Source organism: Panthera uncia (assembly GCF_023721935.1).
Source record: "Panthera uncia isolate 11264 chromosome A1 unlocalized genomic scaffold, Puncia_PCG_1.0 HiC_scaffold_16, whole genome shotgun sequence".
Taxonomy (NCBI): domain Eukaryota; kingdom Metazoa; phylum Chordata; class Mammalia; order Carnivora; family Felidae; genus Panthera; species Panthera uncia.
The window spans coordinates 20,373,574-20,393,678 of record NW_026057576.1 but is presented as its reverse complement, the minus strand read 5'-3'; the positions used below and the strand labels follow the sequence as shown (position 1 = coordinate 20,393,678).

The 20,105-nt window shown below is 34.3% G+C and overlaps 1 long non-coding RNA gene across 1 annotated transcript in view; it reads right to left on the bottom strand.

Annotated features, from left to right (window-relative positions):
* The window catches only part of LOC125934123 (uncharacterized), a 49,407-nt gene that overhangs the window by 5,248 nt on the left and 24,054 nt on the right, over positions 1-20,105 (bottom strand). Inside the window, exon 5 of the long non-coding RNA XR_007461226.1 lies at positions 10,497-18,683. This is a non-coding gene — a long non-coding RNA (uncharacterized LOC125934123). The remainder of the gene's footprint in view (positions 1-10,496; positions 18,684-20,105) is intronic.

The window sequence follows — 20,105 nt, the reverse complement described above, 5'->3', positions numbered from 1 at the left end:
GTAGTAAAAGGTGGAAAAATTCTTAAATTACCAGAAAAGACCCCGGGCATTTCTGTATTTATCTAGCTGGTATTCAGCCTTTCCAGAAAACATTTATCATAAAGGTATTATTGATTTTCAGCAATTAATTACCATTTAATTGCTAAGCACCTACTCTGTTAAGCTTGCAGAGTATATAATAAAGAGTAAGATAATCCCTGTCCATAAGGCAGGGTACATTAATTGTTCTAAGCCATGTATATGAGCTCAAAAGAGAGAATTTCTGGGTGAGAAGGAAAAATGAACTGGTAAAATTTAATGCAAGAGGTAGATAGCCTAGGAGGATTTAGACAGGTGAAGATGAGGGAAAGGATATTCTAAGAGTAAATAACTTGAGCTAAGACTTAGATGCAAATTAGAGAGGGGTTTAGAAAAGGAGTATTTCTATTTGGCATAACAACATTACTTTGGTATTAATTCACCATCATTCCCATAGTGTTAAGATCAATGTTATGGAGAACAAAAAATATGCCTGATAGAATTTTGGCTATGCAACCCTTTCCTCTCAAGATTTCTCACTTGAGGGGTGCCTGTGTGGCTCAATTAATTAAGCATCCAACTCTTGGTTTCAGCTCAGGTCATGATCTCACAGTTTGTGAGTAGGAGTGCCTGGTTGGGCTTGGCACTGACAGTGTGGAGCCTGCTTGGGATTTTCTGTCTCCCTCTCTCTGCCTCTCCCCTGCTCACACTCTCTCTCAAAATACATTTTTTTTAAAAAAAGTGTCAAGTCTGAGCAAGTACAGCAACTGTTATATGCTATTAAGTTAACAATGTTAGGTTCAGTGTTGAGAACTTCATATACAAAATTCAATTCCGATAAAAACATAAAAACACAAATTATTAAAAAAAGATTTCTCACTTGATTTGCTGAGCTAAAATCCATAGATTCCCTAATATTTAGGGTAATAAACTTGTCTGATAGAATCCTAGATTTCCTTCCCTTTTTTTTTTTTTTTCTTCAACTGTTTTTTGGCTCTCAACAGGGTTGCAGGCAATCCAAATCCTCGTTTTCTTCTATTAGAAATTAGGGCCCCTTAAGCAAAGCAAAGCAATCTCAAATACGGTTACATTCATTTCCCTATTCCTCTATTTTCAATCTAGTGTATCTGTTTTACTCCTTCCAACTTGATACTTTGATTCATGTTTCCTGTACTTGAAAGCCTCCAATATCTTCATTTCCAAGAATTAATTCTACCTATTCTTCTTTAAGCCCAGCTCACCTTCCACCTCCCCTAAGAAGTTTTTTTTTGGTGAGTCTAAGTCTACATTTTCTTTGATCTTCTACTAAACTTCAAGTCCACAAGGCAAAATTTACTCTCCACTATTTTCTAGTTGTTTCTTGTATGTTAGTATATTTCTATTATGGCTAAAAGTTCTTTGCTGACAGTGACCATCTTTTTGGACTATAGTAAGTACTAGACATAGAATAGGCCCTTAAAGCTCACTTTAAAAATGCAAAGAAACCTTAAAAAAATTTTTTTTAAGTAAACTGTATGCCACACATGGGGTTTGAACTCATGACTCTGAGGCCAACATTTGCATGCTGTATTGACTGAGCCAGCCAGGCATCCCAAATTGTGAAAGAATTTTAAAGTAGTTTTTTAATAACCATCTTTGATGACATAAAATGATATTCACTCTTGTTATAGAATTTGAGGCCTCAAATTACAACCAACTCAGATTTTCACACCGTTCAAAATAAATTTGCATTATGAATAAACTGTCCTACTCTATCACATGTACATAACATAACCATGATGAAAACCAGTGGCCATTTGTGATAATCCAATTCCTTCTGATCCAATTTCTACAAGTAACTGGCCTTGTTTACAACCAACAGATTATAACTGAGCGTTTGTAACTCAAATTCTTTAGAGTGTACATCTTTAAGTGTATTATCAAATCATGAATACACTAATGCTCAGCTTGAAATAAAGCGAAACTTTGCTTAAAGGCAATTGGAATTCTTCAAATCAAATCCTTAATCTGAATGAGTCTCTTGTGCTCTACCTCAAGAAAAAAATTATAATCAAATACTCTTTGGGTTATATGAAACACATTGAACACAATTCTTAAAATTTCTATACCTATAATTACATATTACTTTATACTACTTGATAGTAAGATTCCTTACTCATAAAGTTTGGTGATATTCAGCATGCTTTGAGACACAATATACTGACATACTGTAATTTTTAGGTTTTAGAAAATACTCAAAAGTTTAGGATTACTATAAACTTCAGTTAACTAAATCATCTAGTACTCCATACTGTTCCATTAATTCAATTAAATGCTTTATGTGATAAACTTAAAAAAATTATTTTTTTTATGTGTGTGGGGGGGCAGATAGGGGCAGAGAGAGACAATTCCAAGAAAGCTCTGTGCTGTCAGTGCAGAGCCTAACATGGGGCTCTACCTCATGACTGTGAGATCAGGACTTGAGCCGAAGTCAAGCTGGATGCTTAACCGACTGAGCTGCCTAGGGATCCCCCAAATTTGATTTTTTTCCGAAATTTTATTATTTTAAATTTACAAGTGTTTCTCCTTCTCTAGGTTCCAGTTTTTTTTTTTTTTTTCCTCTCTCTCTTGTTTTGACTGTGTCTCTTACAGACAAGGTGTTGGTCTGACAAAGGGTAGGAAAAATAAATCTTTTTTTCTATAATGGCAAAGTTAAACATGTAATTTCCAAAATTCTAAGGTGATATTAAAGTCTCCCATAAATCTACAAGATTATTTAACTTTTTCCTTTGCTTTTGTAATATGTCAGTATAAAGAATTATTTGCAGGGTGCCTGGGTGGCTCAGTCAGGTAAGCCTCTGACTTCGGCTCAGGTCACGATCTTGTGGTTCGTGAGTTCAAGTGCCCCATTGGGCTCTCTGCTGTCAGTGCAGAGCCAGCTTCAGACCCTCTGTCTCTCTCTCTCTGCCCCTCCTCCGCTCACATGCACTCTCTCTCTCAAAAATAAATAAATAAGCATTTTAAAAAAAGAAGTATTTGCAAAATGGATATATTGGAGGCTGACTTTGTTTAGGCTTTTAAAAATTTGGGAGAAGACAGAGACAAATTCAATCTTTTAAATTTTAAACTGAGGTTTGGAGAGAGATAGCAACTTGCTTAAGGTCACACAACTAATCACAGAGCCAATTTTAAGTATTTGAGTATCACCACACTTAACTTCTCTAAGTACAGTTTAAGCTTCTGTTTACATTGTCATTCCTCTGGCAAAGTAACAACCTACCTAAACACTTCTTTAGCCTAATGTTCACAAATATGAATTTATTATACTGCATTATAACCTTTTGTTCTCCTTCATTTCATGGTCATCTAAACCAGTGAGAAACCGTTAGCTTCTTTCACATGCTCAACTGGTATCTTAATAAAATGGCATCTTGGGGCGCCTGGGTGGCTCAGTTGGTTAAGCATCTGACTTCAGCTCAGGTCATGATCTCACAGTCCAAGAGTTCGCGTCCTGAGTAGGACTCTGCGCCAACAGCTTGGAGCCTTGAGCCTGCTTCAGATTGTGTCTCCCTCCCTCTGCCTCTCCCCTGCTCACACTCTGTTTTTCTATCTCAAAAAAAAAAAAAAAAAAAAAAAAAAAAGAGGCATCTTGATGACAGTGAAGAGAATGGTATCTGAGGCAAGTGCCTTGAACAAAGTGACTTGTTGGATGAATGAATAGCCGTACACACATTACTGAATGAGAATGAAGTGATGGAAGTTTCATTGTTTGAGACCTTAAAAGGACAAAACCACAGAAAATAATTTACAGATTTGTGCATCTAGAATCATCAAATTAATCTAATGAACATTTTTACTTCTAATTTGTATTACCTGATTTTCTGCGTTATTCCTAATTTTGTATGAATTCTTTTTTAAAAGTTTGAGAGACAGCGAGTGAGTGAGCAAGCATGTGTTCAAGCATGCAAAGCAGGGGAGGGACAGAAAGAGAGGGAGAGAGAGAATCCCAAGCAGGCTCCTTGCTGCCAGCCCTGGACCAACATAGAGCTCAATCCCATGAACTGTGAGAGTAAGACCCAAGCCGAAATCAAGAGTCAGATGCTCAGTCGAGTCACCCAGACACCCCTGAATTCTTGAGTGAATACTAAGTTATTTATTTAGGGATGCTTATATTATTTTCCATAGAAGCAAGTAACAGAACCAAAAGCATAGTCTAAAAAAATTAAGCTAAAATATTAATTTTACTATTTCTATGAGAAATTTCATCTTTTCAATTATGAGAAATTACACACAAAAATACTGACTACTAAAAGTAAACATGTTGGAAACAAAGAGAAAGTTCTAAATTTATAAGATTATTTGCTGGTAACAGAATTCTAAAAATCTGACTTACCTTTTAAAACCCCCATGTTAAATAAATCAGATTTATTCATTCAAGTTTAATTTAAATGCTTACTATCTACCATGTGAAATACGTTTTAATTTTAATGTCCTTACATGTGTAAGGAAACTGTATTACTTGAAATAACATCAGATATCATAAATTGTAGAACTATACATTCCACACATTAATAAATTAAAACTATGAAAATGTAAACAGCACAATTTCACATAAAAAGATTATATTGACAGGAAACAGAATAAAAAGTAAACTTAGACAGAAAAAGTAATTTCCAACCACTTTAGACTTCTCCATGGCTAATAATTACAGTAGGTCCCCCTTATCATTGGTTTCACTTCCCATGGTTTCAGTTACTGCTGTCAACCACAGTCTGGAAGCAGATGACTCCCTTCTGATGAATAGTCAGAAGGTCTACAGTAGCCTACTGCTACGTCACAATGCCTACGTCATTTACTCCATTTAATCTCATGACACAGCAACGTTATCATCTCATACCATCACAAGAAAGTTGAGTACAAGGTATTTTGAGAGAGCACGTTCACATAACTTTTATTATAGTATATTGTTATAGTAGTTCCATTTTATTACTAGCTATTGTAAATCTCTTACTGTGCTTCATTTACAAATTAAACTTTACCATGGGCATATATGTATAGGAAGAACACAGTACATACAGGGTTCAGTACCACCTGCAGTTTCAGGCATCCAGTGGGGATCTTGGAACATATCCCTCACAGATAAGGGGCGGGGGGGGGGGGGGGGGACTATTGTATGGATACATTTTGAAGATGAGGTTCTTACGCTTCCTTTCACAGGTCTCTGGTAATTCTATTGAGCAATTATCTACCTCAAGCTGTTAACACTGTCATGTCTTGATATCAGAACCCTATTGTAATGCAATGGTATCTCAGGCTTTTTCTTGTCTAAAAATGAGGATATGGAGTATTCTATGGCAGTGAGCAGTTAATTTTAGAAAAGTTATTAAAAATAAAAGGCAATTTTCAGGTGCCAGGGTGGCTCAGTTGGTTAAGTAACTGACTCATTTTGACTCAGGTCAGGATCTCACGGTTCACGAGATTGAGCCTTGCATTGGGCTCTGTACTGACAGTGAGGAGCCTGCTTGGGATTCTGTCTCCCTCTGCCCCTACCCAACTTGTGCTCTCTCTCTCAAAAAATAAATCAATAATTAAAAGAAAATAAAATGAATTTTAGAGTAGCAAATGTGTCAGGTAAATTATCAATCATTTGTTAACTATAAAACACCCAAATATTTGACAAGGTAAGGTTATGTCTAGTTGGGAGGACTTAACTATAAAGAGCAACAGAGGCTACCATGTGAAATCTATCCAAGAGGCTACATACAGTAAGCAGGGTATTAAGAGCTTCAGTTAATTTGGGAATATACTTAGGTCCCCCTCCAAAAGTAGAGCCCAGAAGCCAGATTTCCCAATGCAGAGCAAAGCATCTGAATATCCTGGGTTTAGGCAGACAGGATTCAGAGGCTGGATACTGCGGATTTAGGCATGCAGGGTTTGGGAGGTCAGCAAGATCACAAATGGAATGCTAGGTAAAGGAGTCACAACCGGATCAGGGAAAGATGCAAGTGAAAAAAGCATCTATTTCTTGATGAGGTAGAAACAGAAAGTAGTTACAAAGAACTGTTTTGGTTGGATTCTTACAAGCTTGTGTGAATTCATTGGCCTAAGCAAGGTTGACTTGGATTTTAAAGCTGTCTTAAGCAATCAACTATTGGGTCAATCACACGACTGACGAAGTGGGGGGAAAAAAGCTGTTAAATAATTTTAATACCTTTTAAAGTACTTAATACTTTTAAAACTCTGAATCTTAAGATAGTAGAAGTTAACTGAAATTCCTGACCTCCATAGTGCTTTCTTGTAAAATTTGAGAACATCTGGGAATGCATTTCAGCCTGCTAGAGACAATTTTTCTTAAGACTTACATCAGATACATTGTCAAAGTTTTTGTCTAGTTTACCTAGGGGATAAAATATGCTGTGTGAAATTCTTTATTCCTAACTAGTACATCATCTCAATGAGAAATGAACACTTACAAAGACTTTCACATACAAAACTGTATTAACTGGCAAACACTATTTCACTTTTCTAATTTCTTTCCTTCTGATCCTTTGGTGAAATTGAGATACTGGTGATCTATAAATAAATTTGACCTGAGCCTGGAGAATTCCACTGTAAAGTTAAGATATAATTTCTGGCTAAATGACTAGTGAGTTGTCTTGGGCAACCATATTAATACTGGTATCAATAGATCGTGTAATAAGGAAAAAAACTTAACATACTACTTAGTGCTGTGGGGTCATCAGCTCTACTTACTACATTAGTCACAAATGAGCTGTTAAGATACAGTCTCTGGGTTTATAGGCCAACAGAAAAGAAGGAAAAAAAAATCATCACAGTATGATGTAACATAAGCAATAATGAAACTATTGTTAAGGATGATAGTACAGAAAGGGAGTGATCTTCTGTGTATGTGGACAGGCTGAGAGGAGGTTGCCCTTCTGAGGTAATACCTGAGAACATTTCTAAGTGCTGAGTGAGGATTTTTTACACTGCCTGCAATTGGTTGATGAGACAGAATGTTTAATACTAATTAAGCCCTGCCAGAAGTTTAATTCCTTAAATTGATATGAACTACTAAGAAAAATGGTATGTCTGATAGCTTAGGGATAGTATCCAAAAAAAGTCACAATTTGTATTGTATAGTTTGTCAGCAGTTACAAAAGGTCTATTTTTCTTGGATTTTGATGAGCTTTCAAAGAGACACAGTATGCTTAAGTGGGAGGACAATGATGTTTGATGCTTTAAAAACAATACAACCAAGTATGACCTATTGATTGTGTAGACTTACTCTGGACAGTTGGGGGGGGGGTGCAGCTTTCTCAATGTCCTCTATCACATTGCTATCACAATGAAGATGATTCAATTCCTATATCTGCATGTATATCCATGGACCATGCAAATAAATATACAGAAGGTCATGGACACATAAACACATCCCATGACAAATGTTACCAAAACACACTTCTAAGAGCAGGTCTCCTTGCGGTAGGACAATAGTACCATCATGGAATATTTGAGAATTTGGTTTGATAGAATACTTCCACATACACACCTATCTTTAAGGTATCAGTATTATTTTTAGCAGTTTCAGGCTTAGTATTTTGTCTCCTCTACCTCTGATTAGTTATAGGACAGAGGTTGTAAATATTAATTACTAACAGCAGATCTGCAGTCAAACCACCCGGGCTTGAATAGTGATTTCACCCCCCCCCCCCCCCCCCCCCACTTATTAGTTATGTGGCATTAGGCATACTATTTCAACTCCATTTCTTTACCTGTATCACAGGGGTAATGATATACTTCCCTCACAAGGAGGTTGAGACTTAAATGGTTTATTACATGTCAGTTTCTAGCAAAAGACAATGTGTTTGTTAGCAGTTATTTCTATCACTAAAAGCAGCACCTAAAGCTTGAGTGGTTTCTATATGCATTTAAATCAACCCTAGTAGATATTAAAATACTTTGATTTAGGTCATTTTCACTAAAATTACCAAACAATAAAAAAATTACTGGCTTATCTCCCAGAGGGGCAAATAAACCTAAAAAATGTGCCGCAGCTGATGTTCCATTATTATATTTACTATTATCTCCTATCCATAATCTCGTATCTAACTTGGAAGAGAACCAGAGTGTTTGAAAAAGTACTTAGCTGTAAAAACTAAGAAGCCTGCCTTAAAAGATGTCATAAAAATTATTTTCTTAGCCAAGCCATAATATTGTTTGTCTCAACAATGATTTGGCCTCAAAACAACTGGCAAAGATACTACAAAATTATTATTTCCTGCACATCTGATGCCAGAATCAACTACACTCCACTGCCAATTTCAGAGTGATATTGATCCTCCCGGGCACACTCCATTTAATAAGTAACTGAGCACCTACTATGTGCCTGGCAAGATAGAAAACGTTCCAACTGAAGCTGGATTCCCCTATATGTAATTACAGAAAGAATTCCAAGAGTGGTGATTCTAAGCCCAAGCTAATAGCTGTCCTGCAGGCTTATGAACATCCAGCACCACAGAATATAAACATCAAAGAACGCCGTACTGACACTATAACTAAAATCTCAAATCAGAACTATAGATTAAAAATTTCTATAGAATGGATTCCTTCCTGTTTATCTAATATTTTCAACCTTACTCTCCTGTTAAGTCTTAGGAGGAAAATGAAAAGTTAATGATCCATTTCTATTCTGGATTTGTCTAATAGCCTTCAAAAAGTGATCCTTCTTGAAAACAAATGCCAGTTTATAAAAGCTTTTAATATTTAAAAATTATGTTCTAACTCCAGTATTTAATGAAAGTAAGTTAACATTTTTATTTCATAGTTCTTGGACAAGTGATATGTTTCTGGAAACCTTGATCTTGAACTTCTTAGAGTACCTTCCTTAGATGCTGCCAGGTCTGTTAAAACAATGATCATTATCAGTAAAAACTGTCCAAAAGCAAAACAAAATCCATGTTTCCCTATGATTTCCTTTAGTCAAAAGTTGTCCTGTTGGCACAAATGGTCTTACATTTTAAAGGCAAGGACTTAAGAAGATGTGTACTCATTTTCTTCATTCCAAACAGTATCTTTAAATCTTACTAACTACCCCAACCCCATTTCATCACTTTTGAGGGTCTTGGCAAAGCAGTCCACTTCCCTAATGCACACATTCAAAGTCAGCAGGAAGCCCTTGCACATCCCTGAAACTCCATCTCCCCGGTTCTGCCCTCCAGGTGAAAACAAAATGCACAAGCCTCAGATTGTTACTTGTCTTCTCTTTTTCAAGGAAGCTTGGAAGCTCCTCAGTACCTTCAACCATTCCTTGTGAGATCTGAGCACCTCATATTTTTCAATTTTCTGAATGCACTCCAGTTGGTTCACATCCATATTCTACATGTGTCCTGACATGAGTCATACATACCAAGACTTCCAATCAACAATGGTTTGGGGGAACAAGTGTTTATTAGCATGTAATAGGTTAACCTAAATAAATCAATTTTCATGCTAGTTTTGAAATGTGTCCAAAGTTTACCTAAATTCCAAATTAAATAATCCAACTTGGCTATCCAGAAACCAAGGGTACCTAGTATTGTTGGGGGGGGGGGGGGAAGTACACAGAAATTCTTTTTTGGGTGAGGGGGTATTTAGTTCCTTAATCAATATGGGAAATGCAGTAAAACCATCACAAACTTTTCCTGAAGAGTGTGACTATGTAAACTTTCTAAAATGAGTAAGTCATCAATTTTTAAAGGTCCAAATACCTTGAGTTTTAGAGGTAAACACATCTAAGAATTACTAATTTAAAAAACAGTACAATAGCTTATTATCAACCAGAGGCTTTACTTTTGGGTGGTGGTTTTTTTTTTTTTGTTTTTTTCCCCAGAGGATGCAATAAACCACTAAAATGCAGGCCCTAGTGGCACAACAGGGTCTGACTTGAAATCTGCACCACAGGCCTGTCCTGGTGACAAATATTCCTCTCCACAGGTAAAGATTTTTAGATTCCCCCCAAATGTATTTTCTTTACCGTATTAGCCAACGTGTTTTCAGGTTCTAAACCTGCTTTTCTAAATTAAACTACCACTGTTCTTAAGAGTTTCAAATTATAAAATATTTGCATGTGAAAAAACCAAGTTGAGACATACCATATTTTGCTTACATTCTAAATGGGTCACAGTAACAGAAAGGTCATACACTAGAACTCATACATTTGTGTTAGGTTTACATATTGGTAAGTTTAGTCATGTTTTGCACGAAATGTCCATATTAATGTTTTTTGAATATCAAATATGAATTCCACAATTTTAGAACAGCTCAGGTTTTTGGTAAATTTGATGTGGTTATGGGGATACAAAAGAAACAAATTCATAACTTAGTACACCGGTCTTAGATTTCTCTCTGAGCAAATCTTGGGCCAGTATACATATTTCAGTAGTTCTTTTTCTTTCCTGCTAAAAAACCTTCAATGACTTCCCTTGCCTCAGAATGCTTCTCACACAATGGAAAGGTACCGTTGGGGTTGGCATGCAGGCGTGGTAGAAGAAGCCAATGGGTAAACAAGATGCATCTTCCCATAAACTCAGATTTACTAATCTTGAGGAAAAAAAGTTAATAAAATTTAAGCATTTTTACAGTAAAATATTATGCAACAAATTATAAAGACAATAGTTTAAGGTATACTTTAGATAAATGTAAAGAAAAAATTTTCTTAGCCAAAAGCATATCCCCTCTCTCTTCTCTAGAGGGAGATGTTCTAGATTTTGATCCCTGGAATAGTTATGAATTGGATTAAGAAATAAAATTTGTTAATTCAACTATGCAACTAGAAGGGAATAATATAAAGCTAATAATTGTTGCTACTGGATAGTAAAAATAGGATTTTTAAATAGAATTTTTTGCCTTTTCCAAAGGTTTCTATGCCTATGTATTCCTTTTATGCTAGGAGAGATTAAATCTTTTCAAGGAAAATTATTTTTTCTATTAAAAAGTTTATTTATGTATTTTTTAAAGTTTATTTTTGAGAGAGAGAGACAGAGCATGAGAAGGGGAGGGGCAGAGAGATAGGGAGACACAGAATCTGAAGCAGGCTCCAGGCTCTGAGCTGTCAGTACAGAGCCCAATGCGGGGCTCGAACTCACAAACTGTGAGATTATGACCTGAGCTGAAGTCGGAGGCTTAACTGACTGAGCCATCCAGGTGCCTCCCCCCTCCTCAAATTTTTTTAAAGCAAGCTCTACACCCAAAGTGGAACTTGAACTCATGACCCCAAGAACAAGAGTCACATAATCTACCGACTGAGCCAGCCAGGTGCCCCAAGCAGGAAAATTCTTAATTTTTAGATCTGAAAGTCAGTTTCATTGCTGTTAAGTATCTGTAACTATAAAATAAACTGGATTTGTTTTTCTTTACATAGTTTATTAATACAGTTTCAAAATTAAAATAGATTTATCACTTTTATACTTACCTTTTGAAGTTTTGAAGAGTGGGGAAATGACAGCAAAAGCACTCAACAATGAATTCAAGATGTGATTTTTGAATTCCTTTCAACCCTCCTTTGAGAACACAGAGATTGCTCCCCTACAGCTGATTTTTAAATTATCTGATTTTTGAAGTTACCTGTTCAGTTCTTCCCTGATAGTTAATTTTTATCACTTCTAAATTTCCTGAACCCAGCAAAATTTCCAAAAGGGTTATGATTATGTGGTGGTGCTTCAAATATTTGTTTTTATTTTTTAAGGATTTTTCTCTCTCCTTTTCAAAAACAAACTTTCCCCAAGTCACAAAAACCATAAAGCTTACTTATAATCATGAAAATAAGATCCACCTTCCTCATCTTAATAAGATTTGTCTCACGCCTGTAGTAAACCAGTGATTAACATAACAGTTCAGCAAATGTATTCTTCTAAGGAGTCTGTTCATACTGTCTGACATTTATCATGAACAATTTTCTAGCTGATCAAATATTCATTACATTATTTTAAGTAGCTGCACAGTATTCCACTCAGCATGTTATTTAATTAGCCTTTTAATATTGGACACTTTAAAAACTCTTACAAATTTTTATTATTGTAAGCAACATAATAAACACATGCATTACTTAAGAGTGTATTTATTACTTTTACAATATTGAAAAATTAAAATGACTTATCATTCCTTTAAATGTGCTAAAATCCTAAAAATATATATGGATGGTTCATACTCAATTATATAGGAGATATAGAAAGAGAGAGGGAAGGAGGAAATGGAAGTAGAGAAAGAGGGCCAGAAGGAAGGAGGGAGGGAGAAGAGATTCTCATGTAACTGAGGAAAAAAATCAACTATATCAACGTCAGCACAAAATTAGTATTTAAACTTTGGGACCTGATATTTAGGTTGATGTTTTCAAGTTCTGGGTGTTTTAGTCCACTTGCTTTTCTTCTTTTTGTTTATAAAATTCTAAATGTTTATTCATATGGCTAATGCATTTAAAAGGTTAATATGTATTAATAAATGAGGCACAATTAATGATGAAGTATTATGTCCCTCAGGTGTGTTAAGTTAGGAAAAAAAAAAGGCCAAGAACTAGAGATATAAATTGTTCATACCACAAGAAAGAGGGATAATACCACATGGTTAAAGTCTGGAAACATTTACCACACACAAGAGGTCTGGCTCATTTTTAACCACGTACAGGGAGGGATTAGCTGGGAGAGAACTGGCACCCCAGAGAGCTGGGGTGGTGAAATGGCATAAATAAAAGCAAACAGAAAAACGGATGGGTCAAGACTAGTTCACTTGAAGAAGAGTTGGGGCAATATCATGATGCAAAAGCTAACAAGTTTGAATTTTACCTTATAAACAAAAGCAGTGTTTTAGGAAGATTAAGTTAGTGGGATATATACCATAGCGAATGAAACAATTCCAGGCAAAGAACGTTTCAGCTAAGATGCTACAGAACAGGTGATAAATCATTAAATACTTAATTATGACATCAATTCCAGAATGGAGGCGTCAAATGGCGGTGATTTGTTTGGGTAAATGACAAACATGAGTAAGTTTAGTGTCTCCTGGAGCCGTTAGCTTTGACAAGCTAAACTGATCAAGTGGAAAACAAATTCAGAGCCATCAAAGCACAATTTGTAAAAATCTGATCATCACACATGTACCTATTAACCAACTATTTAAACATTTTGTTTAAAATGTTTAAACAATAGTGTCTGATGGAGGTTGTAACCTTGAGTCAGATTTATAAAAATACTGTTCTACCTACAAAGGTCAAATAGGCTGAGACGCATACTGCTGTCAAAGTTCTCTGAAGGAAGTATGAAAAATTAAATCTGTAGAACAAGCTAAAAGCTGAAAACAGCCATAAGATCTAGCCCTTACAGACTCTTCAATCCCATGAATTATGAGTCCCCTTCTTGTGTATTTAATCGCAGTCAACCAGATCTCCTTGCTGTTTCTTGTACACACCAAAAGTGGTTCAGCCTGAAGATCTTTGTAGTTGTTATTTCACCTGCCCGAAAGGCTCTTTTCCCAGATACCTAATAATTTGCTCATCGTTTTAAAAATCTTTGTCTAAATAATCATTTGTCAAGCATTTTCTCTCTACAGTATTTAAAAACTTCTCTCTCCTGTCTTCCAAACACCTTTATTCCATCCTTTCCACCTCCTTTGCATTATTTTTCTACAAAGTACTACCATCTGACACACCACATATAGTACCTATCAATTTTTTTGTCTAGTCTATTACTCACATCTCACTTCCAAGATCATAAACTCTATGAGGGCAGAAATTTATCTGTTTTGTTCTACAGATCCTCAGCATTTGAGTAGAATAAATTTGTACTTCTCTTTATAAATGTTTCAAATCTATTTTTATTTTTTTATTATTATTTTTAATTTTTTAATGTTTTATTTATTTTTGAGACAGAGAGAGACAGAGCATGAGCAGGGGAGGGGCAGAGAGAGAGGGAGACACAGAATCTGAAGCAGGCTCCAGGCTCTGAGCAGTCAGCACAGAGCCTGATGTGGGGCTTGAACTCACAAACTGCGAGATCATGACTTGAGGTGAAGTCAGATGCTTAACCGACTGAACCACTCAGGCACCCCTCAAATCTATTTTTAATGCTCCCTGTCAAACATCTGCATTTTCACACTGCCACAAAAGACATTCATGAAAATATAAACAAATTAACATAAAAGTCTGCATTGACCATGTTAAAATTTATAAATTCTCTTAAGAAATCATGTACTCATTCAACTTTCTTGACTTACACGGTAGGACAATAAATACCCTTCTTCATTGCTTGCTTCAGGCTAAAACAGCATTTTTAATATTGAGGACATGGAAACTTAAAAAAAATTCTGTGATTTACTATCATATGCATTAAGTCCAAAAAGAAATAGTTTTAGTGGTATAATAAAAACTTATATTCCTGAAATGGTATAATACAAGCATTCCCCAAAATTATAAAATAATGAGATGCGGAAATTAGCAAACTTTAGGGTGATTCAGAATTTCTATCACTTCCTAAAGATATTCCTTAATAGAATAATCCATGGTATTAAGTGGTTAAATTATAAAACAAAGAGAATACCTTTGAATAACAAGTTAATCAAATTGAGTAGCATTTTGTGTAAATAGGTAGCTAAAAATTTCTCAAACAAAATCTAATCCTATGGCATATGATAAATACAAACAATAACATTTTCCAGGCAGTTTACATTTCTTCAAAACACAAAAGTTCAATTGCAAGAATGTAATACCAGATTATTCAAAGTTCCACAGAATTAAGGGAGAACTGTAATCATCAGTATGCTAATTTCAGTATATTACTCATAAAGTTTTTACATGAATTCAATGTATTAGTAATCAAGAAATAGACCCAAATAGAAACTATAAATGTTGAATTTAATTTCAGTAAAATAAAGACAAAAAAAAAAAAAAAAAAAAAGCAAATAATTTGTCACCTCACACAGTAACTTTAACATTAGAGGTTTAAACTTAATATTTATTTTGTCAATTATTTTTTTCTTCATATATAGCTTCATATATAGCTTTAAAAAAATTCAGAAATTTGTGAGATATATTTATAAATAAATAAGGCAAGAATATATACTCTCACATTTCTGGTGTGAGTTAATTCTGCATTAAAGGGGCTCAAGCTATTAATAAGACAGAAATTATAAGAAATCCTTTGATAACAGATGAAAATAAAAAATTTTAGCTGGAAATGATGATGGTCTCATTTCTTCTTCTAGCTATGCAAATAGTATGTCTAAATACTTACTAGAACCAAATCTATCTGAAAAGTTTGGAACATTAATTTTTCTTTTTGTTAATACTCAATGAGAAACAACACTGAGAATAAAACTTTTTCGATGAATAAGGGATAGTAATATCCACCTGTAAAAGGAAAAAAAATTGATTTAGAATGTCAATTTCTAAATAGATAAATCATTAACAGAGATCACAGTTTATGCAAGCATAATCTTGCTAATCCAATACAGCTAACCTGGGCATATACCCATAATGACACTTAGTGGCTTAAAAACAACATGTAATTCTCTAACAACCAAAAGGATATATAATTGATTGAAGAAAATCTTCATTGTTGAGTACAGAATTAAGTCTAAGGCCAAATTTTCATATTTACTATCACATATCAATATGTGTGACCTTAAGAGATCTGCCTTTAAATACAGGATGTGAACTGAGTTATTCAACTATTACAATATTCCTCTTGCTACCTCCTGAATACTTGCCTGAGTCCTCTGAGTTAGCTCCAAACAAACTCAATCCATATTCCAAGTAACAGATTTAAGATGCTCAATATTGAAATTATTTGCCATCAACTTAAAAAGAAACCTGAATGAAAGAAGATGAGCATTTTTTCCCCAAAGATGATGGAAAAAATGAAAACACATACCTGTATATACTTATTTTTTCTTTGTAAAAATAGTCAAATTAAGGTTAACATTAAAAGGTACAACTTTTATTTTACTATTTGCTTTTACTGTGTGCAAAATTACACAAAGATGAAAGTGTATTACCTCGTACAAATACAACTTCCAGTTCTGCTGAATTACCTAAATGTGTGTGTTTCATTAGGTACTGACAGGCTACTTCCTCTTAAGAGACTGGAAAGAAGCTGAATGCTGTTATGATAAATTTCATTATAACAGTTTTTCTATAGTTTCTCACTTTACCAATATTTTCATTTTCCTTTAATCTATTCTCAGGATTAAAACAAGAAAAGTTTTCATTTAGCAATAATAGCCCCAAGTGTTCCTTCTTCACATCTGGAGGACCTAGATATAAAAATTCACCTAGTAAATGTAAAATCCAGGTTTTCTCTCTTTCATTTAGAAGGCAGATTAGACTAAATATAATATACTTAGAAAAACAAAAACAGGAAAAAAGGTATCTAATTCCTGAGTTATTCTGGAAAATAGTGGACAAACTTTGTAATTCATTTAATAAATATTTCCAAGAATCTAGATGTTAAATCTTGGAGTACTTTCAGTGGAATCAAAAGTTATATTTGTTAGTCTTTCATAAAATAGTTGAAATGAAATAAAGGAAAAGAGGTGAACAGCTTGATGAATGATTTTTCAAAGCACCAAGTCAATAGTGCTTAATTGTACTTAATGTAAAAGCTGGCATTTAATTCTAGCTACCGTATATATGGTACACTGCTTCCTAATTTGGGGAAAAAAATTTTTGCTGGGGAAAAATTGTTTTTAAAAATGAGAGCTTTGCCTTACATATTTTCTTTACCTTCACATTAGACTTTAAAAAGAAGATCCTTGATTACAATTCCTTAAATTACATCTGAAATACTTTTAGGGTTTCTAAAAGACAATAATAATTGGAAATGATTTGTTAAGAAGTGCTTTTATTTTGTAGATTTCCTGCTTGGCTGCAATTGAAAAGGGTAAACTATTCCTTGTAGAAAAGAAGACCAAAAGTGTGATATGCTACACAAAAACACCTATCTTGTCCTGAACATTAATTTTTAGTTTAATGACTTAATAAAACAATAAATAAGAAACAGAAAGTAAAGAAAACATTTTTCTTTAAATCTTAAATTAAAAATTTCAACTGTTACATCTATAAAATTAGTAACTATAATAATAATTTTTACTTTTACTCTGAAGTTAAATATTGACTATAAAAAAGCAAACAAAGTCACATTTTCAACTTGTCAAAAATCTTCAGCTAAGGATTTAATAGAAACAAGATAAAACAATGATAGTGTAAAGTCAGAAGGCATAGGATTCAGATTCTAATCTGTCACGTGGGGCAAATTACCTAATTTGAATTTGTTTCCTGAGCCACCCAAAAAATAGGCTGGTCATCTGTAAGGTCTTTCCTACCTTTGAGTTTATGATTAAGAGCATTTTGAGACCCAGGATTTCAGGGGTTTAATTCACACGTTTTGAAATTTCCCCCTTCTAACGAAATATTTAGAAACATTACTAAAAATTGTCTTGTAAGTTCTGTTCAGAATGTATATTTTATAATGCACACTTATCTGTGAAATAAGCAAATATTTTTAAACTTCATTTTACTGGAGAAACAAAGGAAAAACGAGTATTTAAAAATTTCAGTATCTACAATGAATATAAATATGCATTAAAGTAAATTCGGTTCTGTATAAGCTCTTTCAATAAACTCTTGATGGCATTCAACACTATTATTAAATTGCACTTATATTATTATTTTTTTTTTTTTACAGATTTTAAGTAATCTCTACACGCAATGTGGTACTTGAACTTACAATTCCGAGAGCAAGCGTCACACACTCTACCAACTGAGCCAGCCAGGCACCCCACAACCATGTTAATACAAATACATCTTAAAAGTTACTACTTATTTTTATAGAATCATACTAAAGATAACAAGATTCTCAATAATATTGAAAATACATTATCAATAAAACTGAAGATATATCAATGATGTTAATACATATTAAGACATATTAAAATATAAAACATATTAGACTGTAGAACATGGCCAGCCTTACTTCAGCAGCACAGTTAATACTGGAGATAATTTTAGAATCTTAACGCCAATATTTACGTGCTGCTAAGGCACTGCTGACATCACTATCATAAGAGCTATGAATAAAAAGAAATATCTTTTTTTCAGAAGATCAGATCCTTGTATTTTTGAGGCAGCACAATATGGCCTGCACCTTTTCAAAATCCACAAACCATTATGTGCTGCTACTTTACTCCAAGGTTTTGTTTTTTAAACACACATTAGCACCTGAAGATACAAAAAATTTTTTTCTTTTAGAAGAGAATACATTAAGAAACCAATATTTAAAGATTATAACGGACAAAGTATACATAAATAGCTATTTCTTAGAAGCTTTTAAGTAGAATAGTAAAATTTATTTCTACATCAAATGTTTAAGGAAAGCCTACTACGTGCTAAGCATATTGCTATAGGTTAGGAACACAAAGATGTGTAATATGAGGAAAAGCTAAGCATTTCCTCCCCCTTTGTCAACTTAATAAGCCAATAAAGTTAAATATTTAAGCAAATTTTTGAATGTATTAAATATATAAAAGTTTTTTTTCCTTTTATAAACACAAAGTGAATTCATAAAACTTGGTCTTTACCTTGGTAAAAGCAAAATTTACAGACAGCAGTTCATTCCTTGCGGTATGCCTTTCTAAAGACATCTTCCATCCAGTAGGTAAGACTTCATGTCAAAGGAAAAATAAGAAATGACATATAAGAGCTCAGTTTCAATAAACTTAAGCTAACAAAATGCAGATGTACTTTTAAAGGAAAAGATGATGTCACATGAAATATTTTAACGCTAAATAAAGTGAATTTTCTAATTAATTTATCTTAAAAAAATCCAAGTATTATCTTACTCTTAACATTTATCCCTTTTTTAGAATAGTTACTCTGTTAAAAGTTGGACATCACTTTACATAAGAATTAAAGATTATGAAGCCTTTGGAAGATGAATCAACTTTGCACCCAGAGATGAGAAATAAAATTGGAATCCTGTGGCTCTTGATCTTCCTTTATCCTATCGGCCTCCCCTCTTCACCAGGCATGGAAATACACTCCTGAACAGTTTCCACTTACTCAGATGTAGGAATGTAATAACCTCTTTCTCTAAAAGATACAAGGAAACTGCCACCACTCTAGTTTAAGCCTCGATAACCTTTTGCTCCAGTTTTCTCATCATTAAAATGGCTATGCTACAATGACTTGAGAAATACGTAATACATATTTGTATTTACCAACTACATTTGGAACAGTTCTTTAGGCTACCCTTTCCCACTTTCCAAACAAAAATGTAAACATGGTATTTTCAAATATACAAAATTTATGTACGTACTTTTTTCATTTAACAAATATCTTAATACCTACTATGTGCCAGGCACTGTCCCAATTGTTACACTAGTTAGTATACGGACACAATTCCTTCTCAGAATTTAAAATCATTTAAGGGGCACCTGAGTGGCTCAGTCAGTTAAGCGTCTGACTTTGGCTCAGGTCATGATCTCACAGTTCGTGGGTTCAAGCCCCGCATCGGGCTCTGTGCTGACAGATCAGAGCCTGGAGCCTGCTTCAGATTCTATGTCTCCCTCTCTCTGACCCTCCCCCGTTCATGCTCTGTCTCGCTCTGTCTCAAAAAGAATACTGAGCAGGCTCCACACTGTCAGTGCAGAGGCCTGATGTGGAGCTCAAACTCAGGAACTGTGAGATCATGACCTGAGCAGAGATCAGGAGTCAGATGCTTAACCAACTAACCCATCCAGGTGCCCCTAATAAATCTTTTTTTCTTTTAAAAACTTCACAGTAATAATGTCTTATTATTTTTAGAGTATTGCGGTTAAATACATGACATAAATTTTACCATTTTAAAGGGTACAGTTCTGTGGCATTAAGTCTACTTACACTGTTGTATAACTATCACCACCTTCCATCTCCATAACCTTTTCATTTACACCAACTGACACTGGAGCCACTAAACAGTGCCCATGCTTCCATTCCCTCAGCCCCCGGACACCCCTAGTCTACTTTGTCTTGATGAATTTGCCTATTTCAGGTACCTTATATAAATGGAATCATATAACATTTATTTTTTGTGTGTCTGGCTTTT